This window comes from Scyliorhinus torazame, chromosome 1 (genome assembly GCF_047496885.1).
Source record: "Scyliorhinus torazame isolate Kashiwa2021f chromosome 1, sScyTor2.1, whole genome shotgun sequence".
Lineage (NCBI taxonomy): Eukaryota > Metazoa > Chordata > Chondrichthyes > Carcharhiniformes > Scyliorhinidae > Scyliorhinus > Scyliorhinus torazame.
The window spans coordinates 170304258-170329882 of NC_092707.1; the positions used below are offsets into that span (position 1 = coordinate 170304258).

Here is a 25625-nt window from a genome sequence, read left to right on the forward strand (position 1 = left end):
CCAGCCAATGAAAACAATCTATCACTATTTATCATAACCCTTCATTACATTAGAGATCTCAATTTGATGGCACCTCAGCTTTCCCATCTCCAGTGATGAACCACTAACCTTTTAAGTCTGTTTTATAACATTCATCCCTTATCCCTAGTAATATATTTTAACTGTTCTTCCTCGAATGCACAGATATTCCCACTGCAGCCAAATGAAGATCTTATTGCTAAAAAAAGAGGCATATCGAACCTTTTTGTCTTGCACTCATCAAGACCCTTTGCAAGTACTGATATCATGGGAAAACAACAATTCATACTGTATGAGGAAAAAGGTGCTGACTGGTTGGCAAGTAGTCTGATTGGTAGAGGTGTTGCTATGGAGAATGCACCAAGTGACTGAAAGATACATGTCATGTATTGTTTGAAATTTCTTTTTTTAATATTTCAGTGGGGTTTTATTATAAACACTTCAAAGTATAAAACAGAGTTACAGAGTCTTCAAAATATAAATCTGCTAACACTTCGTTATTATCTGCTAACTGATTATCTTATCCCCCACCCCCGCACACTTCGCACACCTATCCTCCAGCCCAAAGAATCTGCTCATCCAGGCCACTGTCATGTGAGCCCGGTGAACAACCTTAAATTGATCAGGCTGAGCCTGGCACACGTTGCGGTAGCATTGACCCTTCCTAACCTGTCCGCCCAGAGGCCCTCCTCTATCTCTCCCCCCAGCTCCTCCTCCCACTTTCGCTTCAGCTCCTCGGTTTGCGTCTCCTCCGAACCCATAAGCTCTCTATATATGTCCGAGATGCTCCCCTCCCCTATCCATCCTCGAGAGACCACCCTATCCTGAATTCCCCTTAGTGGCAGGAGTGGGAAGGTTGGTACCTGCTTCCGCAAAAAGTCCCGTACCTGTAAATATCGGAATTCATTTCCCCGCATTGTTTGAAATTTCAACCAGGTAGTTTGACCCCGATTGGTCAAGGCATTGCTCTCAGGACTGTGTCAACACATGGTTATGCTTATTTTGTTTAGCTGAAACAGATGCAATGTGTGTATATGTTATTTCTTTCTGCGTATATTAATACACAGTTCCCTGTTCTTTTGCCTTTTAATGACTTTATCTGCTTGCACTGCCACCATTCATGATTCTTACTTCCAGAATGTTACACCTCACGTTTCTCTGCATTGCTACTCATCTGCCTATCCTGTTAGCCTATCAATGCCCTTTTGAAATCTTTCATCAGCTTCATCAGAGTTTACATTTCTCCCAATCAGGAGTTAAATTTCAGTTTTGTTCTCTAAATTCCTAACTCCAAATTATTCATGTGTACAGTAAGGAACAGGGATCCTAGAAGTGATCTAATGACCAGCCACTGAAGGTACATTCCATCCTTACCTTTTGTTTTCTGTCTTCAATCAGTTCTTTATCCATGTGACCACACCCATTAATTCCACGTGTTATTTATCTCCACCACGGGTGGCACCTTATCAAAAGCTTTTTGAAAATGCCTCTGAACCACATCTACTGCATTTCCTTTAACCTGCTGGTTAATCGCATATGGTTGGCTGACCTTAGTGATCCAGGCTAACTGGCCCTGACTAAACCATGTTTCTCCAATTATTTAGTGATTTTCCTCCAGTAAGAACTATAGTTGCTTTCTAACAACAGAAGTAAAACCAATGACTGTATGATTTCCCCCAGCTAATTCTTGATCCTTGTTTTTGTGAAGTGCTATCATCCCAGTTGATGTTACTGCTAGACAAGTCAGATCCCAGGATGGAACCTGGCTTGATGGATCCTGACGCGATCGAACAGCCTTGTTGTGCCTGACTCGGTGACGTGATGAGGCCGTTGAATGTTGTGAGAGGCCTTGTGTGAGATTTAGGACCCTCGCAATGCCTCGCTAGATCTAACGAGAAATGAGGTAAGTGTGGCCTCAGCAGGGCATTACCTGCAGAGCCCCCCAAAAAACAAGAGTCCCGTCATTCTCAGCGCTGTAGGTGCAGTGAAGGATCCTGCTCTCCGCACCCAAAACTAGAATCTGTTTTTTGGGCGTTGAATCGCACCCCCTAACTATCATTTTTTGTTTAGGTGCATGAATGAACAGAATCACAGGACTGCTGATGGTCTTTAAGCAAAATGATTAAACATTTAATAAATAAGAAAAGATTGACTATAATACATTGCTCCTTCACCCCAGCTATACCAAGATGGCGCGGAGCGTGGCGACTCTCTGCGATCCTCTTCCCACATCTTTTATAACCGTACTAACCTTTTAAAACTTAATTCTAACACTAAACTATCTCAAACTTTCTCTTTTATGCTCCCTTACAGGTCTGAAGATCCTCAGACATTCGTGGCACACATCTTCACTACTGAGTAGTACTGCACTCCTGTAAGCTTCATCCGATGCCTGTGTCTATGTATTTACATTGTGTATTTATGTATGCTCTATGTTTTTCATGTATAGAATGGTCTGTCTGGATAGTACGCAGAACAATACTTTTCACTCTACCTCAGTACACGTGACAATAAACAAATCCAATCCAATCCGATCCAATCCAACCTTTATAGACATATGCAGATTTGTAAGGAGAACACAAGTTATAAAATATAACTTATACTCTAAGATTCTGAGTAAGCACAGAGTCCATGTAAACCAATAGGTAAACTGTAGTCAGATGCACCACACTCTGAAATAAAGTAACATACGCCACCCAAAAGAACATCTGTAGACTTTTCATCAAATCACCCCAGATGCTTCTCACACTGGGAGACAACAGGAGCGGGATTCTCTGAACCCCGCTGGGTTGGAGAATCGCCGGGGGCTGGCGTGAATCCCGCCCCCGCCGGTTGCCGAATTCTCCGGCACCAGGTATTTGGCGGGGGCGGGAATCGCGCCGCGCCTGTCGGCGGCCCCCCCCCCCGGCGATTCTCCGGCCCGCGATGGCCCGAAGTCCTGCTGCTGGAATGCCTGTCCCACCAGCGAGAATCAAACCACCTCTCTTACCGGCGGGACTAGGCGGCGCGGGCGGGCTCCGGGTTCCTGGGGGGGGCGCGGGCCGATCTGGCCCCGGGGGATGCCCCCACGGTGGCCTGGCCCGTGATCGGGGCCCATCGATCCGCGGGCGGGCCTGTGCCGCGGGGGCACTCTTTTCCCTCTGCCTCGGCCACAGCCTTCACCATGGCGGAGGCGGAAGAGGCACCCTCCACTGTGCGTGCGCGGGGATGCCGTGGCCGCTGATGCTCCCGCGCATGCGCGGACTTCCGCCGGCTGGCGAAGTCCTTTCGGCCCCGATTGGCGTGGCACCAAAGGCCTTTCCCGCCGGCCAGTGGCATGCCAACCACTCCGGCGCGGGCCTAGCCCCTCAAGGTGTGCGCTTGGCCCCTAAAGGTTCGGAGAAATCCGCACCTTTGGGGCGGCCCGATGCCGGAGTGGGTCCCACCACTCCACCCCTCCCCGCCGGGTAGGGGAGAATCCCGGCCCTGGTCTCAGTGGAACTCTGGATTTTACACAAGAGTTTCCAAACTCCACACTCAAACAACACACTTTGCAACCTTCTCCCACACAAGCCCTTCTCTTGGCTACTTTTGCCAAAAATCCACATCCAAGGTTTCAACCTTTCCTTTCAGTATTCCTTTGCCCTGGATCACCACATGCATTCAAGCTTCCACGCAATCTCTCAGGAACCTGACCATGCCAACAGAACACAAACCCCTTTACAGGTTGTATTAGGGTGTCACCAGTCTTTTGTTCACCTCGTTTCTAGTTTCTGCAGCTGTCTCTTTAATTCGGTGCTCCTTTCTCTGCACCTTGATTTCACTTCACTGAACAGCACCTTGTTCCTTTGGCTTCACAGTCCCCTGGGACATTCCTCTGTCCAATTCGCTAGCCCCTCAGAATTTTCTACACCTCAATCGGATCCACCCTCAGCCTTCTCTGGTCTTAGGAAAACAACCCCAGCCTATCCAGTCTCTCTTGTTAGCTGAAACGCTCCAGCCCAGGCAACTTCCTGGTGAATCTGCTCTGCACCCTTTCTAGTGCAATCATTTTCTTCCTCTGGTGTGGTGACCAGAACTACACACAGTACTCTAGCTGTGACCTAACTAGCGTTTTATAAAGCTCCATTATAACCTGCCTGCTCTTATATGCTCTGCCTTGATTAATAAATGATGTGGAGATGCCGGCGTTGGACTGGGGTGAGCACAGTACGAAGTCTTACAACACCAGGTTAAAGTCCAACAGGTTTGTTTCGATGTCAGTAGCTTTCGGAGCACTGCTCCTTCCTCAGGTGAATGAAGAGGTATGTTCCAGAAACACATATATAGACAAATTCAAATAAAGGCAATTAAGGCAAATAAAGGCAAATAAAGGGATTAATAAAGGCAAGTGTCCCATATGCCTTCTTTTAAAAAAAATAAATTTAGAGTACCCAATTTGTTTTTTTTTTCAATTAAGGGACAATTTAGCATGGCCAATCCACCAACCCTACACATCTTTGGGCTGTGGGGGTGAAACCCACGCAAACACGGGGAGAATGTGCAACCTCCACACGGACAGTGACCCACAGTCGGGATCAAACCTGGGACCTCGGTGCTAACCACGGCACCATCCATATGCCTTCTTAACCACCTTGTCTGCCTGTCCTGCTATCTTCAGGGATCTATGGACATTCAAACTGTGGGGAAATATTAAAACCAAGTTTTGAAATATTGTGACTATAGGATGAAATACAAGCTTGTCTTGTTCTGAGTCAAGGTCAGATTATACATTTGCAGTTTGGCGGTGATAAAAGTGAAATGTTACACCAGCCTTTCAGGATCCAGACTGCCAGTAAGTTAGATACCAGCATGCGTGATGCTATGGAGCACCATTCAGAAGTCACAATTCAAAACTTGGAAGTCAATTAGGGGCAGAGAGGAGGACAGTATCAGAAAGTGCAGGTAAAAAGCTCTTGGTGCATGTTGCTCTCTCTCTCTTTGTTCTCTTTTCGTTGTTCTCTTCCTTATGCCCTGCTGGGTTTTTGTTTCATTTTTTTGTATTTGAAAGTGTACTAACCAGGTTTTTGCAATAAACTCAATCTCAAATTATCACCGTACCACGTCTCTTATTAGAAAATAAGAGGTCCTACACAACCAAGGACCTTCTGATCCTCTGTACTTCCTAGAGTCTTACCATTCATTGTATATTTCCTTGCCTTGTTAGTCCTTCCAAAATGCATTACCTCACACTTTTCAGGGTTAAATTCCATTTGCCACTGTGCTGCCCATCTAACCAGCCCGTCGATATGTCTTGTAATCTATTTCATAATAACATAAGAACTAGGAGAAGGAGTAGGCCATCTGGCCCCTCGAGCCTGCTCCGGCATTCAATAAGATCATGGCTGATCTTTTTGTGGGCTCAGTTCCACTAACCCGCCCGCTCACCGTAACCTTTTAGTCCTTTAGTTCAAAAATCTCTCTACCTTTACCTGAAAAACATTTAACGAGGTAGCCTCAACTGCTTCACTGGGCAAGGAATTCCACAGATTTACAATCCTTTGGGTGAAGAAGTTTCACCTCAACTCAGTACTAAATCTGCTCCCCCTTATTTTGAGACTACGCCCCCGAGTTCTAGTTTCACCGCCAGTGGAAACAACCTTCCTGCTTCTAGCCTATCTATTCCCTTCATAATTTTATATGTTTCTATAAGATCCCCCCCTCATCCTTCTAAATTCCAATGAGTATAGTCCCAGTTTACTAAATACTCTTCACTATTTACCACACCACTAATTTATGTGTCATCTGCAAACTTACTGATCACACCTTCTACGTTCATGTTCAGATTATTAATGCACACTACAAACAGCAAGGGATCCAGCACCGATCCCTACGGAATACCACTGGGCTCAGGCTTCCACTCACAATTTCCTGACTATTCCCAACTGTCCCTTCTCCTCTTTGACTACTTACCTTCCTTTTACTTTCCCACTTTCTATCCTTCTCAGCTTTACAGGGATGATGGAATAAATGTTTGGTTCTATGGACCAGCTCATAATTGTCAGCCATCTCTGCTACCTGTCCAGCCATTTTAACTCTCTGTTCTTCAGCATGTGTTCTAACTACTGAATGAAGTGAATCTTTAAATTCTTCAGAGAAAGTTAATTCTCTTAGAGCTTTGGATGTTCTCTCTATCTTTAATGCCTGTATCCAATGGTCAAAACTATGTTGCTTTGCCCTCTCAAATTCAACATAGGTCTGTCCAGGCTGCTTCCTTGCATTCTGAAATTTCTGCCCGTATGCCTCACAAACCAATCTACATGAACTAGGAATTGATTTCTTTATTGCATTATAATTTACAGATACCTCTTCTGTCAGTGACACATAAACCTCTTGAGCTCTACCTGCTATCTACTCTGTAAGAGCAATGTCCAAAGTTCCTTTGGCCATTTCATTTACTTAGCCACCTTCTCGTATGAAATAAAGAATGCCCCTACATCCCTTTCGTAAACTTTGGAAGAGCTTGTATAAATTTAAACATCTTTCCATTATGTTTTGATCTAGAAATAAGTCCTTCTTCTCCATCTCCTGCTGCTTTTCCTTTAATTGTCAACCGTTAAGCTGGACTTCTCTGTCTCTCTCCTTTTCTCTTTCCTTTTTTGCTCACTTCTCCATGTCACTTCTGTTGTTTCTCTCTCTCTTGTTATGCTTGATCCCTTTGAAATGCTCACGCTCTTTCCTTTTCTTCCAACTCAATTCTGTGCCTTAATCTTTCTCTTTCTTCTCTTTCTCTTTCCTTTTCTTTCACCTCCAGTATCATCCTTTGCCTTTCTGTATCTCTTTCCTTTTCTTCCACTACAAGTTTTTTTCATTCGTAACTGAATTTTAGCGATTCAAGTGACTCACCCTTTGGAGAGTGGTTAGCACAGTTACTTCACAGCTCCAGGGTCCCTGGTCCGATTCCCAGCTTGGGTCACTGTCTGCACATCCTCCCCGTGTCTGCGTGGGTTTCCTCCGGGTGCTCCGGTTTCCCCCCACAGTCCAAAGATGTGCAGGTTAGGTGGATTGGCCATGATAAATTGCCCTTAGGTTAGGTGGAGTTACTGGTTTATGGGGATAGGGTGGAGGTGAGGGCTTAAGTGGGGTGCGCTTTCCAAGAGCTGGTGCAGACCCGGTGGGCCAAATGGCCTCCTTCTGCACTGTAAATTCTATGATCTATGATCCTTCACCGGGAGGGGCCTCACGGGTGATCAGGCTAGCGATCGGGGGCCACCGTCCCACGGGTGCGCGCAATCTCGGGGGGGGGGGCCTATATTTTCGGGGTCGGTCTGCGGTGTGAGTCTGCCATGTCACACGGGGTGCCGCCGTGCACATGTGCGGACGCCTGACTGGAAGTGCAGGGCCCCATATTGGCAGGCAGGGCTGCGAGGAGTACTCCGGGGCCCTGCTAGCCCCCTTCAGGTAGGAGAATCACTCTGGACTTTCTTCACCCTGCTGGAGTGGGGACATAGCCCCATTATTGGAGAATCCCGCCCCTTATTCCTAACACACTCAGCCGGCCTGATTTTCTCTGCTCCACGCGGCAAGCTTCGTGGTGGCGGAGGCAGCCTGCCATTGGCTGGGGGTGGGATTGCCTGGCCCCACTGCTGTCAACCGGATTTCCCATTGTTTGTGCCCTCTGCCACCGTAGAATGGAAGATCCTGCCAGCGGGAATGGCCAGAAAAGTCCAGCGAGTACAAATGTAAATTACTTAAATTATCTCTATTTCCTAACAGAAATGTTATCACATTTGTCTACATCATGTGTTGTGACACAATGTTGTTTGCACACAATGTTCGACGAATGCACTCAATCTCACTATTTTGTTTTAAAATGATTAATTCATGGGATGTGTGTGTCACTAGCTAGGCCTGCATTTATTGCCCATTCCTGATTGCCCTTCTTACCTGACTTTCCTCCGAATCTTCAGATGTAAGCTGTCAGGAGTTGATCAGTGATTTTATGTTTGAGGAATGTGGTAGTATGCATTAGGGGTCATGTGGGACTGTGAAGCCGTGATGCCATTGGCTGACAGATCCCGGGTCCTGGTTGGCTGTTGACCTCTAGCTCCGCCCTGAAGGCGGAGTAAAAGAACCAGGAATTCTCCCCGCAGCTCCAGTCTGTTGCTGAACTGCGGGGAACAAGTCACGCTTAATAAAGCCTCATCGACTTCATCTCTATTCGTCTCTCGTAAGTCTTTGTGCGCGACAATTTATTAAGCGTGACTTAAAGGACTATGGAGCTCAGGATCGTCCCTGAATGCCTGAGGATCAGCCCCCACGCAGTGAACTCAGCAGCAATTTTTAAACACTGGCAGACTTGTTTCGAAGGCTACCTCCGAACGGCCCCCGGCCGGATCAAAGAAGACCAGAAACTGCAGGTCCTGCACTCGAGGGTAAGCCCGGAAATTTACCCTCGCATAGAAGGCGCAGAGGATTTCCAGACGGCGTTCGCAGCACTAAAGAGCATCTACGTTCGCCCAGTGAATCAGGTCTACGCATGCTACCAACTCGCAACGAGACGGCAAAGTCCTGGAGAATCGATAGACGAATTCTACGCCGCGCTGCTAATCTTGGGACGGGCCTGCAGCTGCCCGCCGGTAAACATGGCTGAACACACGGACATGTTAATTCGTGATGCGTTTGTGGCAGGTATGAACTCGCCCCAAATCCGCCAAAGACTGTTAGAAAAAGAGTCGCTAGGACTCTCAGAGGCACGGGCCCTTGCAGCTTCCCGAGATGCGGCCGTGCAAAACGCCCGCGCGAACGGCCCCGACCGCGCGGCAGCCCCTTGGGCTCCGTGGACCCCCGTCGCGACAAAACCCCCCCCTCCCACAGGCTTGCGCGGTCCAGACGCCAGGTCATCCCAGGGGGGCCCGCTGCTATTTCTGCGGCCAGGTGAAACACCCCCGGCAGCGCTGCCCGGCCCGCGCAGCGATTTGCAAGAGCTGCGGGAAAAACGGCCATTTCGCGGCCCTGTGCCGGTCCCGGGGGGTCGCCGCTGTCCCCGGAGAAGAGAGAGTCCAGCGCATCCCAAACGCTCCCCAACCTCCCCAGCGCCCCATGTGCGACCCGCAGGCGCCGCCATTTTGGGTCCCGGCCACCACGAGGGGAGGAGGGGCGCCGCCATCTTGTGACCCCCCAGCCATGTGCGATGAATGGGGGCGGCCATTTTGTCCACCCCGCCGCCATCTTGGGACCCCCCCGCCACGTGCGATGCATGGGGGCGGCCATTTTGTACACCCCCGCCGCCATCTTGGACGACAACAATGGACCCCAGCATCGACGGCTCCACGGGGTTCGAAGAAGATGCTGAAACACTGCGACCACGTCTGGCCTCGGTGATGCTGGACCAAGCACGGCCCCGGACGCTCCAGATGACGACAACAACGGTGCTGATCAACGGACACGAGACACCATGCCTGATCGACTCCGGGAGCACAGAAAGCTTCATCCACCCCGACACGGTAAGACGCTGTTTTTTGACCATCCGTCCCAGTACGCAAAAGATTTCCCTAGCGGCAGGATCCCACTCCGTAGAGATCAAAGGGTTCTGCATAGTGACCCTAACGGTGCAAGGGAGGGAGTTTAAAAACTACAGGCTCTACGTCCTTCCCCAACTCTGCGCGCCCACATTACTGGGATTAGACTTCCAGTGCAACCTGCAGAGCCTAACGTTTCAATTCGGCGGCCCAATACCCCCACTCACTATCTGCGGCCTCGCAACCCTCAAAGTTGAACCCCCATCCTTGTTTGCAAACCTCACCCCGGATTGCAAACCCGTCGCCACTAGGAGCAGACGGTACAGCGCCCAGGACCGGACATTTATTCGGTCCAAAGTCCAGCGGTTGCTGAAGGAAGGCATAATCCAGGCCAGCAATAGTCCCTGGAGAGCACAGGTGGTAGTAGTAAAGACAGGGGAGAAGCAAAAGATGGTCATAGACTATAGCCAGACCATCAACAGGTACACACAGCTAGATGCGTACCCTCTCCCCCGCATATCCGACATGGTCAATCGGATTGCCCAATATAAGGTCTTCTCCACCGTGGACCTCAAGTCCGCCTACCATCAGCTCCCCATCCGCCCAAGTGACCGCAAGTACACAGCCTTCGAGGCAGACGGGCGATTATACCACTTCCTAAGGGTCCCATTTGGCGTCACAAACGGGGTCTCGGTCTTCCAACGGGAGATGGACCGAATGGTTTATCAACACGGGTTGCAGGCCACGTTCCCGTATCTCGACAACGTAACCATCTGCGGCCACGATCAGCAGGACCACGACGCCAACCTCCAAAAATTCCTCCAGACCGCTAAAGCCTTGAACCTCACATACAACGAGGACAAGTGCGTGTTTAGCACAAACCGGCTAGCCATCTTGGGATATGTAGTGCGCAATGGGATGATAGGCCCCGACCCCGAACGCATGCGCCCCCTCATGGAATTTCCCCTCCCCCACTGCTCCAAAGCCCTGAAACGCTGCCTAGGGTTCTTTTCATATTACGCCCAGTGGGTCCCCCAGTACGCAGACAAGGCCCGCCCCCTAATACAGACCACTACCTTCCCCCTGTCGACAGAGGCTCGCCAGGCCTTCAGCCGCATCAAAGCGGATATCGCAAAGGCCACGATGCACGCCATCGACGAGTCCCTCCCCTTCCAGGTCGAGAGCGACGCCTCCGATGTAGCTCTAGCGGCCACCCTTAACCAAGCGGGCAGACCCGTGGCCTTTTTCTCCCGAACCCTTCACGCCTCAGAAATCCGCCACTCGTCAGTGGAAAAGGAAGCCCAAGCCATAGTGGAAGCTGTGCGACATTGGAGGCATTACCTGGCCGGCAGGAGATTCACTCTCCTCACTGACCAACGGTCGGTAGCTTTCATGTTCGATAATGCACAGCGGGGCAAAATTAAAAATGACAAGATCTTAAGGTGGAGGATCGAGCTCTCCACCTTCAACTACGAGATCTTGTACCGTCCCGGAAAGCTGAACGAGCCGTCCGATGCCCTATCCCGGTGCCAACGCACAAATAGACCGTCTCCAAACCCTCCACGAGGACCTCTGCCACCCGGGGGTCACTCGGTTCTACCATTTTATAAAGTCCCGCAACCTCCCCTACTCCGTGGAGGAGGTCCGTACAGTCACCAGGAACTGCCACATCTGCGCAGAGTGCAAACCGCACTTTTTCAGGCCGGATAGAGCGCACCTGATCAAGGCTTCCCGCCCCTTTGAACGCCTCAGTCTGGATTTCAAAGGGCCCCTCCCCTCCACCGACTGCAACGCATACTTCCTGAACGTGGTGGACGAGTACTCTCGTTTCCCCTTCGCCATCCCCTGCCCCGACATGACAGCGGCCACAGTTATTAAAGCCCTTAGCACCATATTCACACTGTTCGGTTGCCCCGCATATATCCATAGCGACAGGGGGTCCTCCTTCATGAGTGACGAGCTGCGCCAGTTCCTGCTCAGCAAGGGTATAGCCTCGAGCAGGACGACCAGCTACAACCCCCGGGGAAATGGGCAAGTAGAGAGGGAGAACGGCACGGTCTGGAAGACCGTCCTACTGGCCCTACGGTCCAGGGATCTCCCAGTTTCACGGTGGCAGGAGGTCCTCCCGGACGCTCTCCACTCCATCCGGTCGCTGCTGTGTACCACCACTAATCAAACGCCTCATGAGCGCCTCCTTGTCTTCCCCAGGAAGTCCTCCTCTGGAACGTCGCTGCCGACCTTGCTGGCGGCCCCAGGACCCATCTTGCTCCGGAAACATGTGCGGGCGCACAAGTCGGACCCGTTGGTCGAGAGGGTTCATCTCCTCCACGCGAACCCGCAGTACGCCTACGTGGAGTACCCCGACGGACGATAGGACACGGTCTCCCTGCGGGATCTGGCGCCCGCCGGCAACACGCACACACCCCCGACACCAATCACCCCCTCCCTGCCACCGGCGCACCCCGCGACCGCCCCCTTCCCGGGAGGATCGGTCCTCCTCCCAGGTCCGACCAGGAGTGAAGCTGAAGCAGAAACCATAAAGCTCCCGGAGACGACAACGCTGGAACAAGCAACTGCACCACCACCGGGTCTGAGGCGATCGACAAGGAAGACCAGACCGCCCGCTCGACTCGTGGCATCGGTGTAACACAAGAATGTCGTGGACTTTAACGAGAATGTTCTTTTTCTTCTTACGAATATTGTAAATAGTTCACAAACCCTGTACAGTGTAGGGCACTGTAATGACATGCAAAAGTTTTTTTTCCCTCCCAGGACCAGCCTTGAAAACCCCTACCACCATGCGAAGCACCACCCCGCCGGGTTCATTTTTAACAAGGGGTGAATGTGGTAGTATGCATTAGGGGTCATGTGGGACTGTGAAGCCGTGATGCCATTGGCTGACAGATCCCGGGTCCTGGTTGGCTGTTGACCTCTAGCTCCGCCCTGAAGGCGGAGTATAAGAACCAGGAATTCTCCCCGCAGCTCCAGTCTGTTGCTGAACTGCGGGGAACAAGTCACGCTTAATAAAGCCTCATCGACTTCATCTCTATTCGTCTCTCGTAAGTCTTTGTGCGCTACAAGGAACTTCATTTGCCTTTCAATAGCAACTCTTACAATTCCAATATCCAACTCATTTTGTGAAAATCAGGGTGAGGTTATCATTTAGGATTGCTCTCTTTTCCTGTCTCCACTACAAACCTAACTCCTTCACTTCTTTCCTCCTACTACTAATACTTGGAGTTACTGTTAAATATCAGTCGGTATAGTAACGTACTGGTTATAGTGCTAGACTAGCAACTCAAAAGTTGTGAGTTCAATTCACTGTGGCAAGCTATGAAACTAAGTTCTACCAATCTGACCATTGATGAGCTACCATCAGCAAAACAAAGACCAGGAAAGCTGCTGCATTTTGGTAAAGGAAATCTGCACGATCTCCCCGTGTCTGCGTGGGTTTCCTCCGGGTGTCCGGTTTCCTCTCACAGTCCAAAGACGTGCAGGTTAGTTGGATTGGCCATGATAAATTGCCCTCAGTGTCTCCGAATGTTTCTGGTCTACAAACCTTTTGCAGGGTTTTCTTGACAACAGGAATGCTTGCACTCTCTCCATTGTTGGATTTTGTGGAATGTCCCACTGTTAATGTAGCAGGGAGCTACTGGTAGGCCGGAGAATGCTGCAGTCTCTGTGCTGCACTTGTTTATTTTCTGTCAGATTGACTTCTTTGCAAATTAAGTTTATTCAAGAAACCACATATCTCTTGGGCAAAAGTTTAAATCAGTGTCAGTGCCCCTTCAACTCATTACTTGAATTATTTTGCCTTGAATTGAACAGTTGCAGATGAAAGATTCCTGTCTCTTGATCTGCGTCAAAAACTCTGCCGTCTCTCTCTGTCAATTATTTCCCAGCCAGAAGCCGCACTTGCTGTCAAACTGTGGCTGTGTATCATGTTTTCCAACTCCTCCTGACTCTGCCTCACTTTCCCAGCGCTGGAAGAGAAGGTTGATGTTGTTTTGGTGAAGTCGTTTCAATTACATTTTGCGTTGGGAGTGCTGTATGCCTCCTGCAGACAATTGGTTATTGTTTGTCAGACAGAAACTCTCATTTCGTGCGAGTGCACAGCCACAGTGACACTGTATCTGAAACCAAATCTTGTTAATGTCTCTGCGGTATTAGGTGGTTGGGAGGTGGTAATGTTGTCTGACGGGTGTGTTTCTGAGGTGATTAACCTCACTCTCCGAGTCCCAGGTAAATGCCTTTGGGCTTTGCTTTTCCACCTGAGATTCTGGCACATTGCCTGTACAGCTATGAAATCTCAGTGTCACCTGCTTTCAAAACAACAGCAAAGCTTCCTCAGATTCTTTTTTAAAAATATACATTTAGAGTACCCAATTCATTTTTTCCAATTAAGGGGCAATTTAGTATGGCCAATCCACCTATCCTGCACATCTTTGGGTTGTGGGGGCGAAACCCAAACAAACACGGGGAGAATGTGCAAACTCCACACAGACAGTGACCCAGAGCCGGGGTCGAACCTGGGACCTCAGCGCCATGGCTAACCCACTGCGCCACCGTGCTGCGCTCCTCAGATTCTTAATCAACTCCATGGAGACAGAAGGGCAGGGAATCTTTAAAAATATACATATCCATTTTAAAAGAAACAGAATTCTGGCACATCACTGAGTACTCCTTCCTTTGACTCTGTGAAGCATTGAATGAGCCAAAGGTATTTTGCATTATCCTATTTATGCAGGTTTGGCACAGTGACTGTCTCAGGGAAGGTATCGATATTATATTAGGCTGAACAAGATGATAACACATTTTTAAAATCTGGAAGTAAAACAGTATGTGCATCTCATCAGATTTTATATCCTAATTTCTAATTTCAGTAGAAAATAATAAAAATTGATGCTAAGTGTTCAATTCCTATAAAATTAAATAATATCCAAAGCAGACAATCTTACTTGTTGTAAGTGATTTGTTAGATACATCATTATAGGCCATGTTAGGTTAAAAAAAAAAGCTTTGAGAGATGTAAAGTTGTTGGAATATGTGGATCTAAACCTTGACCTTGACCTAACAGGTATGGACACAGAATGCTTCGATTAGCAGCATGAGTTTATTAAGCTCAATTAGTATACACAATGTTGATACGTAACAACAGCAGCAGTTGTAACAGTGATCCTTTCTCTTCAAAATCATTGACTGGGGCTTCGTCTTCTGGGCTATGTTCTGTTGACTGTAGCCTAGACTTCTCTTGAAATTTGCCATAAATGTCTCCCCCTGTGAGAGAGACGTTGGGCCGATTTTCCTCCCCTCTGCAGCGTGTTCTGTGGCGGCGGAGTGCAGCTTGCCAGTGACCAGCAGCAGGATCTTCTGGTCCTGCCATTGTCAATGGGCTTTCCTGTTGAACGTATCCCTCACCTAGGATTCATCGCTCCTACAGAAATTGATATCATAGTGGAGCCAAATTTACTCCTTGTGTACCCTGGGATTGTGTACTCCAGCATTGGTTCTCATTCATTAACTTTAGATGTAAATGCACATTGGAAGTGTGCAATTTGCTCATTTGTGCTCCTGGTGTGCACCAGGAGCCAGTGCCAAATGCTTTTTTAACTTATCTTGCATTTCCCATCCCATCAGACTTGAACCGAAACTGCACAGAGCATTAACTGTCCATGTCTCATCCCAGTGATCTTGTAGCAAGTGTCCAATGTGATTGTCATGTTTGGGTGTGTGTGAAAGATTGACTCCAATATGTATGGAGCCCGTTCTAGGCAGTTTATTGATGATGCTCTTGGTGAGAACCCAAGGTTTCTCAGACAGCACCTTCCAAAACCATGACCACAATCATCTAGAATGACAAAGGCAGCATATACCTGGGGACCCCACCACCTGGAAGCTTCCCTCTAAGTCATTCAACACCCTGGCTTGGAAATATATCGACTGTTCCTTCACTGTCGCCGGGTCAAAATCCTGGAATTCCCTCCATAACACGACTGTGGGTGTACCTACACCTCAGGAATTGCAGTGGTTCAAGGTGCCTCACCACCACTACTCTAGGGCAATTAGGGATAAATGTTGGCCTTGCCAATGGACCTTAGATCCCGTGAAAGAATAAGAAAAGCTCCTTGCAGTTTAATGATGACACCAGTATGTGTGTACCCAGTTCCTGACAGTTTAATGGCGATATCAATACGTATGTACCTAGTTTCCGGCAGTTTTGTGATAAGTACCTAGTCCACATCAGCTTAGAGAAGAGGTGGGAGTGGGGCGGGGGGGGGGGGGTGGGGTGGGTGGGGGGAGGTTAGGCATCCACATTGTTGTTTTAGCAAAGCTCATGCAGTTTATATTACGAGCTACAGATTTACCAATTCCCAAGTCAAACTTGAAAACCCTGGTGCGATTCAGCTGAAAAATTGCTGTCTGGTTTTGGGTGCGTTTGGCAGGGTGTTTTTCAATGGCTGTGGTGCCGAGATTGATCCCACTATTCAACGGTACTTAGCCGTGTTTTGGGGCCTCAGGGCGTTTCTCCCTGTTGAGGCCATGCTTCGGAGGTTTTTCTGCACTGGAGAGCTGAGCTCGCCGTCAGGACCGGCTCCTCGCAGATCGTGGTGCCATTTTGAACTGCTGCCCCGATCTATACACCCACCGCTTTCAGGACCCCCCCACCTCACCCCACAAACCTTTTTACTCCCTTCAGCCAGCCCCACCCCCCTTTTCAAGACCCCACCTGGCACCTGGGCACTGCCAGTCTGGCAGAATGGAAGTGCCCAGGTGGCACTGCCAGGTTCCTGGATGGCACTGCCAGGGTGCCAGACTGGAGGCAGCCTGGGAGTCAGCAGGAGTTCCAGGGTACTACCCTGCCCTGTCCCCTACCACCTGGTCTAATGCCTGATCCATGTTTGTGGAAACCAGTGCTAAAATGCGCCTGGTTGAAATCTTGCAGACACGGCCGTTGACTTCCGGGCGCTGGGTGAATGTGGCATCCAGGTATTTAAATGAGCCTGATTGCTCATTGAAATATCGTTCCGTAACCTCCTGCTAGTGGTGGAAAGCCATAGACCGTCGTTTTTAAAAGTGAAATCTGCACACATACCTGCGCTCGAATGATGCGTCCAAACTTCCTTTCTCTTCGGCAGCCTGGGGCCTCCAGCGCCCCGGTCTGCGCAGGCTCCAGCACGGCACAGGAGAAGTGCAGGCCCGTACTGAGGGCAGGCATTCAAGTAGCAGACTTAGAAGAAAACAACTATTTTAACATGTGTGTTAAAGATATGTAGATGTTTTTTAAACAGTTTTTTTGCTCTTTCTTTTAAACAGGCACCACTATTGTTGATTCTTTTAAAGTAATTTTTAATTTTTTTATGATTGAAGGTGATTATTTAAAAGTGAACATAGGTTTGGTTATTTGTTTTAAATCTGGGAAACTATTTAAATCTGCACTATATTGTTATATAATTTTACATAAGGCATGCTTAATAGTGTTTGTATGTTTTAATTTAGATAATGGTCATATGATTTTAAAAGTGCCCCAGGGCGTTTTGCTGTCACTGTCCTTGTAATATCTGATGTTTTTTTGATCAGTGTTAATTGAATCATAGAATCACTGCAGTGCAGTAGAAACCATTCGGCCCATAAAGTCTGCACTGACACTCCAAAAGAGCACCCTACCTAGGCCCATGCCCCCACCCTATCCCTGTAACCCCATCTAACATTTGGACACTAAGGGGTAATTTAGCATGGCTCATCCACCTAACCTGGCATCTTTGGACTTTGGGAGGAAACCGAAGCACCTGGGGGAAACGGTGGCGGCATGTTGGCACAATGGTTAGCGCTGCTGCCTCACAGCATCACCTGGGTTTAATTCCAGTCTTGGGTGACTGTGTGGACTTTGTATGTTCTCCCCATATCTGTGTGGGTTTCCTCCGGGTGCTCTGATTTCCTCCCACAGTCCAAAGATGTGCAGGCTTGGCGCTTTGGCCATGCTAAGTTGCCCCTTAGTGTCCAGGGATGCACAGGTTGAGTTTTGGGGACAGGGTGGGGGAGTGGACCCAGGTAGTGTACTCTTTCAGAGGGTCGGTGTAGACTTGATGGGCTGAATGGCTTCCTTCTGCTCTATAGGAATTCTACGGTTCTATTACATGCTTCTAGGAAACCCTTGCAGACATGGGGAGAATGTGAACACACAGTCGCTCAAGGTCTGATGGTCCCTGGTGTTGTGAGGCAGCAGTGCCAGCTAGTGTGCCATTGTTTTTACCCATGTTAAATACGTTTCTGCTTAGTTTACTTCAATTATTTTATTCATTTATAACTATCTCAATTAAATGTTGTACTCTGATGTTTCAATAAGACATTTGTAAAGAAGCTTGTAAAGTTTAATGTAAAACATTTAACAAATAATTTAATAAATACGAAACTTAGAAACCAGTTAACATTTAACTTAACGTTTAACTTTATCAGCTGAACAATGACATAAAACTGCCTCAACTTTTACAAATTTCTTGCAATAAAATATATATTCTCACTTAAACACAACGGTCCTGTCTATTTGTAAAGGGGAGGGGGAGAAGGGGAGCGTTTTGACAGTTGTTAATTGACAAGCTCAACATACAAATGCAGCAGCTGCTGTAGCGCAGTGTCCTGGCACACATCGCCTCTGACATCATTTCGGGATGTCTAAGTCTTCTCTTAGTTGTGGGTGATTGATTTGCTGCAATATCTGTTAGACAGATAGGTCACATTAGCTTACATGAGGCTTGCATATGTCAACTAAGGCATTAAACTTTGCTAAAGCATTTGAAGAAATCACTGAGGCTTCTAAAGATGAACATTACATCAGGAAGACTTTTAAACACACATCTTAAAATACATTGCAAAATCCAAATATACTTTAGCTCTGAATCGGCTGGGAGGACAGGCGTGCTAACATTAGTGTCCTTGGAGGAGTCAATAGGACCAGTATCGAGGCCATGATCATCCAAAACCAACTCCGCTGGGCTGCCCATATACTTAGGGTGTCAGAGTCCCGACTCCCGAAGCAAATCTTCTTCTGCAGCTCAAGGAAAGATCCCGAACAAAAGGAGGACAAAGGAAGCTCTTCAAAGACACCTTGTAGACTTCCCTCAAGAAAGGTGGGCGGCACGGAAGCACAGTGGTTAGCACAGTTGCTTCACAGCTCCAGGGTTCCAGGTTCAATTCCTGGCTTGGGTCACTGTCTGTGCGGAGTCTGTACGTTCTCCCCGTGTCTGCGTGGGTTTCCTTTGGGTGCTCCGGTTTCCTCCCACAGTCCAAAGGTGTGCAGATTAGGTGGATTGGCCATGCTAAATTGCCCTTGGTGTCAGGTTACGGGGATAGGGTGGAGGTGTGGGCTTAGGGCGGGTGATCTTTCCATGGGCCAGTGCAGACTCGATGGGCCGAATGGTTTCTTTCTGCATTGTAAATTCTATTCTATGTCTAAATAGACGTCAACGCCTGGGAGACTTTTGCTCAGAAGAGACATATTTGAAGGAACCTCCTAATTGAAGGGGCACAACTCTTCAAGAACACCGATGGCAAGAGGAAGTCCAGAAAAGGAGCCCAAGAAAGGAATACCCGTGACATAGCTGCTAAGGACTGATCCCACCTTTTAGTAACTCCTGCCAAGTGAGTGATTGAACATGTGATTCTAGAATCAGGCTCATCAGCCATGCAAGGACCCACAGAACCCATGACTAGTAACAAGGAGTATCTCAGGGGGACAATCATACTCCTCAAAGAGTGATCACCGCATTCTATCCATTATACTTCCTTAAATGGAATTAATATCCTCGTGATAAACTAACATTTAAAAAAAATCATTCTTTCACCTTCTGTGACTTCAAATTCGTTTTATACAGTAAAGTATCCTTTTAATGGAATTAACAGCCTCATGACAAACCAAAGTTAAAAAGAATGAAAAATATATCTTCCTTTCACTTTATTTGCATTTTAAATATAGTTATAAATGTTAAGCCCTCATAATATAAAACTTTAACCTACCAAAAAAATGTCTCCCGATGTCTCCAGTCTCTGCTAGACAGGAAAATTTGCTTGTAAATAAAAAGGTGGCAAAACTCACCAAAAACCCAGGAAAGTGGCCCACGTTAGCGCTGCAGCTGGACTTTTGATTCAGCAGCGCAGAGCTTAAAGGCCGGGAGATAAACGGCTGTTTCCTGTCTAGCGTGCATGCCTGAACGGCCGCACTTTCAGGTTGTCATGTGTGGTACCCCAGCGACTTAGAGTCACGAATCTATCAGGAAATCATGGGCCATTATTATCTGGACATGTCCAAGATCGCGCTGAGCGTAGTGAGTCGAGTGACTCGTGATCGGCTTGGCGCCCGGCATGATTTGGGGCTCTCCCAGATTCACCTGTTGCGCCCAGCTCCACGGCAGGTGCAACGTAGTGGCTGAATCGTGCGCTGTATCCCCATAGCAGTGTTGCTAACTTTTGGTTGGTTCAATTGGCTCTGTTTTATAACCTTTGCTCTCGAGTCGCCAGGTATCTTTATGATACCGCCACGAGGTTCAAGTTGAAGTAATGATCAATAACTCAATACACCAATTAGTAAGATTTAAATCAAAGCACATTTATTATACACAGTAATCGCTACTCATGCATAAATTCTGCTTCTAAGCTACTTCTACAACTAACAGGCCTATACTTAGCTTCGGACTGGCCCACCAGGTCAGGGGATCAAATGGCCTTTCATTCGGGTTCTGAGCCTGCGGGATTCAAAGTTGGTACAGGCTGGTAGCTAGGAGCGCCTATCACGTAGCGAGCGTTGACTTAAGGCTTACTGGATATCGGCGGCAGCTGAACCGGTCTCTGTCAAGGGTTGGTTCGCGTTGCTGAGTGACTCGGTCAAGAAGAACGATTTGAACTTGGGGGCTTAACTTTATAGTCCCCAGGGGCTTCCCGCCTTTCGGGGTGGACCCTCTACCTGGTTCCAAGTGATTGGACTTTGTTCCAATCGCTTGGTTCGATTTCTCCAATACTAGAGTGGTTCCCTGATCGATGGGCGGTCTTGAGGTGTCCGTTAACCTCTTTTGTGTTGGCTCCTGCTGGTGCCGGGGAGTCTGGCTTGGCTTTGTTTATCCCAAATGTTGCGATTGTTCCTGGGATCGTTCATTAGTATGTAGATGGCTGCTACATTATTATGCCGATGGTCGCTGATATCGATGCTGTCTGGGCTTTTGCAGCGTTTAATACACAGTAACTTGCACCTGCTAGTTTCTGCCTGTGTTGGCTGAATTTCCCTGAATTTGCTGTTCTCCATTTTAAATTGGGACTTGGCCAACTCAGGTGGCTACACACCCACCTTGTGATCCTAACGCAAAGTGTGAAGCAGCACATAACTACATCGTTTTTCATTCCCTGACCCGGTGAGCACTCTTCTATGGCCTCTACACTGACCATAACTATGCAAAAAAATTTTAACTGACAATTCTGAGGGGCACTATGTCAAACAGTGACATGCATTACAAAACAAGAAAATCGGAACATCTAACTATCCTTAATAAACTACACTCACTCAAACATTTCATCACCCTAACTTCCTCAACCATACAAACAAATTATAGCAGTATTATGCACATTTTTCTGGCTTGGCAGTCAAGCTCAGGATTGTACAATTGCTCATGAACATGTCTTTATACACAACAAAAAAAACGCAAATGAATGCTCTCTATTATAGATCACGGGGGTCGGGGGTCTGGTCATATCCGAAAATAGGGGATCTTATCCTATATACTAGGGTGCGAGCGCGGTAGGCTCTCCTTCTCCATTTTCTCAGAATAGTCGGCACGATGCAGCAGAGTATCGCCAATACCAATAGGGATTCTCTCAAGTAGGATAGGGAGTACCAGGTTATAAACCTGTCACACCAAGATGGTGTGGTGTCGCTTGTGACTGGGCTCTGGGTACTAAGGGGAAGTGAATGATTAACGGCTGGGGAGGGGGGTTGAGGTCAGGGGGTTCGCGCATAACCAAATGTCCATGAGGGTGATAAGCAATGCGGAGGATGTCCTCATGGTTCTTCTTCTCTCTTTTCTCTTCTCTTCTCTTCTGGTCCTGGAGCTCCTGAAGTTCTGTGGAATCAAGCATAGTGTCTGTTACTATCTTGGTTTAATATCTCGTATGATAGCCTGTCTGTCCTTTAGTGCCAATTACTCCCTTTATAATTGGTCACTATGTGTGACTCCCTCATTTTGTTTTCTTCAAAAAACGAATTTCAGGACAAGACACACTTACAAATACTGAACCAATGCGAGCCGTCTCGCAGGCTGTGCGATTTACCATCCAAATGTTTGAGGATGTAAATAGCATGTGGTTGGCAACCTAAGGGCTGAAACAAAACAAAACTTTTTGAACCAAAAATTACCGAAATGAGGTGCGTATGGGCTGCGACGGGTAAGATTTGGATGGAGTCCCCGGGTAGGACGGCGACCAATGCCGTGTGTGCCCTACCCGAGCATAGCTGACCAGAGGGGGGTTCCCAGGCAGGGCGGGTCCCAATGCTGTTTCTCCACTGCCTGAGCAACCGACAAGAACGGACAAGAAATGTAGTCATCGTGGGGGGTTGCCGTATTGGTTCGTCCTTTGAACCAGAAGGGCAGTTACGAACGGGGGTCTGTGTATCTGTCGACAGACGAGTTCCTCTGAACTGGCGTCTGGGACATTAACAAGTCTCTGCGGGCAAACTAGTTCCTCTGAACTAGTGTCTGGCCAAACTAGATACATTGCTAACTTTTGGTTGGTTCAATTGGCTCTGTTTTATAACCTTTGCTCTCGAGTCGCCAGGTATCTTTATGATACCGCCACGAGGTTCAAGTTCAAGTAATGATCAATAACTCAATACACCAATTAGTAAGAATTAAATCAACGCACATTTATTGTACACAGTAATCGCTACTCATGCATAAATTCTACTTCTGAGCTACTTCTACAGCTAACAGGCCTATACTTAGCTTCGGACTGGCCCACCAGGTCAGGGGAACAAATGGCTTTTCGTTTGGGTTCTGAGCCTGCGGGATTCAAAGTTGGTACGGACTGGTAGCTAGGAGCACCTATCTCGTAGCGAGCATTGACTTAAGACTTACTGGATATCGGCGGCAGCTGAACCGGTCACTGTCAAGGGATGGTTCGCGTTGCTGAGTGACCTGGTCAAGAAGAACGATTTGAACTTGGGGGCTTAACTTTATAGTCCCCAGGGGCTTCCTGCCTTTCGGGGCGGACCCCGTACCTGGTTCCAAGTGATTGGACTTTGTTTCAATCGCTTCGTTTTGATTTCTCCAATACTGGAGCAGTTCCCTGATTGATGGGCGGTCTTAAAGTGTCCGTTAACCTCTTTTGTATTGGTTCCTGCTAGCGCCGGGGAGTCTGGCTTGGCTTTGTTAATCCCAAATGTTGCGATTGTTCCCGGGGATCACTCATTAGTATGTAGATGGCTGCTACATTATTATGCCGATGGTCGCTGGTATCGATGCTGCCTGGGGTTTTGCAGAGTTTAATACACAGTAACTTGCACCTGCTAGTTTCTGCCTGTGTTGGCTGAATTTCCCTTCAGCCTTTGCTGTTCTCCATTTTAAATCGGGACTTGGCCAACTCAGGTGGCTCCAGCAGTCAGTTCACTGAATATTTGTCAATCACTAACTAGTTTTATTCAGAGACAGAGGCACATATTAAAAATCTAGTGGACACACTTTCTACTGGGCAATTGTTTTCTTTGCACATTGCAGAGGGTTAAAATGTTTCTGTTCAAATGTTTTAACTTAGATTGAGTTACCAAATGGCCTGAGTAAACCAATGGCTGCTCCTTATAGGGTTAGGCAGGAATCATCCCCAAAGCCTGCAACACCGTCCAAATGTGAAGAACAGGAATATTCTATTATCAGAGATCAGGAGTACAACTTTTAATATTAACATCTTTGCGAATGTTGGTGATAAGTTTGCAAGAACAGACCAAGCTTGAAAAATCTTGTAAAATGATGCCATCTGCCCTGAAGCTATTGGGTCAAAAGAAAGTGTTTTGGAAAATGAAATCCTCTCTTCAATAAACTTTAATCTTCTTCACTTGTCCATGTGCCAGGGGCACTGGATTAAATGTTAGAAGATAATAAGTGAGCTGAAGGATGAAGACAGCAATGCTAGTTAATATAGCAAGGATGCCCTTTTATGGAAATTAATCTCTTAATTAATTTTGAGTCTATTTAAGTGAATGCTGGTGTGTTTTGTCTATTCGCTGATTTTGTTTCCACCAATGTGTCCCAATTCAATGTTTGAAAATAAGTTTAAGGGGCGGGATCCTCCGACCCCCTGCCGGGTCGGAGAATTGCTGGGGGGTGGCGTGAATCCCGCCCCCGCCGGCTGTCGAATTCTCCGGCGCCGGGGATTTGGCGGGGGTGGGAATCGCGCTGCGCCGGTCGGGGGCCATTGGCAGCAGCCCCATCCGGCGATTCTCTGGCCCGTGATGGGCCGAGTGGCCACCTGTTTTCAGCCGGTCGCTCCGGCGTATGTTACGACAGGTATTTACCGGCGGGACCTGGCTCTGCGGGCCTCGGGGGGGCACGGGGGGATCTGGCCCTGGGGGGTGCCCCCACGGTCGCCTGGCCCCCGATCGGGGCCCACCGATCCGTGGACGAACCTGTGTCATGGGGGCACACTATTCCTCCGTGCTGGCTGGTGTAACAGTCCGCGATGGCCGGCGCGGAGATGAACCCCCCTGCGCATGCGCTGAGATGACGTCAGCACACGCTGGCGCTCTCGCGCATGCGCTAACTCACGCCGGCTGGCTGAGGCCCTTCGGCGCCGGTTGGCGTGGCGCCAAGCCCCTTCTGCGCCTGCCGGCACGGCGCAAACCACTCCGGCGCCGGCCTAGCCCCTGAAGGTCCGGAGCCCCTCCTTCGCGCTGGAGTTGCCCGCCCCGCCGGTTCGCGGAGAATCCCACCCAAGGTGTCTCAAACTGTCCATTCTTTAATTACTGCACAAGAAACCCATGTCGGTCCAAAGCGATTCAAAGGCTATACCATTTCTCGGTGAGCAGTTTCTGTGCCTGTCAAAACTGAACTGTTCAACCTGTGTTTGAAATCAGACCCCAGTGATGTCTCTGTGTGACATGGGCAGCTCAGGTTTCCTAACAAGGTGTTTTCAAAGGGAGCAGCCTTGGAGATAGGGTTCAAGGTGTATGCCCTTTGGGGCATTGCTCTCTCACCTGCGCTAGTCTCACACCGATTGCACAGCATTGCCATGTCAGCATCACCTGCAATCCAATCCCCAGGGGAATAAGTTCACTCCAGAGGACCATATTTTCCTCTGTGCAATTGAGCAATTGAAAAATTATCTGTGCATGAGTGAGAATGGAATGCCAGTGTAAAGAGTTATTCATTCATATTTAATGTTACTGAGAGAAGCACACCTACCCAATGATTGATTCAGCAAAATTGCCCGAGAGTAGAAGAAAGCAGAATTTTACTTGATTCGGCATTGTTAAAGGACAATCACGAGGAGCTCATGCAGAATAGGGGTGGCAAAAATAAAAATAAAAAGTAAGCACTGAGCTCCAGATCACTGGCTTTAGTGGGATTAACTGAGGGAACGATTTTGAAGTACAATTGCTCCTGTAGAGATACTGAAGGATAAACAAGGGATTATATAGCATAAGGGAAAGAAAAGAGCAAATCTGCTCAACTGGTTGCCTCAATGATTGGCACTTGGAAAGGCTTCAGTCTGCTCTGACTGCTGTACTGTCCAAGCATGCTGTTAAGAATGAGGCAGCTGGCTGGCTTCTACTTCATTTCATGATTTTTTTTTGAAATCCACGCTGTTTTTTCCCTCTCATCATTTTGAAATTTGATATTTGCCAGCCCCATGTTAAAGAGCCTGCAGCTCTGTCCATATTCCCATGTTATATCAATTCCCCTGATTTTTTGCTTTGAATGCCCCCTTCACCCAATTGCTTATCTTTTTGTAGCCCTTCTGTTTGATTGTTTCTGCTGTGCTGTGCAGGGAAATCATTTGGTACAAACTGAACTTCAGCAGCAATCTCCTAAAATCAACATGGATTTGGAAATGCTTAAAAATGGTTATACAAACGACTATAGAATATTATACAGTTAT

General features: G+C 48.0%; 1 long non-coding RNA gene across 1 annotated transcript in view; it reads left to right on the plus strand.

Moving 5' to 3' along the window:
- Positions 1-12817: 12817 nt before the first annotated feature.
- Positions 12818-25625, plus strand: part of LOC140429876 (uncharacterized) — a 128350-nt gene continuing 115542 nt past the window's right edge. Inside the window, exon 1 of the long non-coding RNA XR_011949227.1 lies at positions 12818-12994. This is a non-coding gene — a long non-coding RNA (uncharacterized lncRNA). The remainder of the gene's footprint in view (positions 12995-25625) is intronic.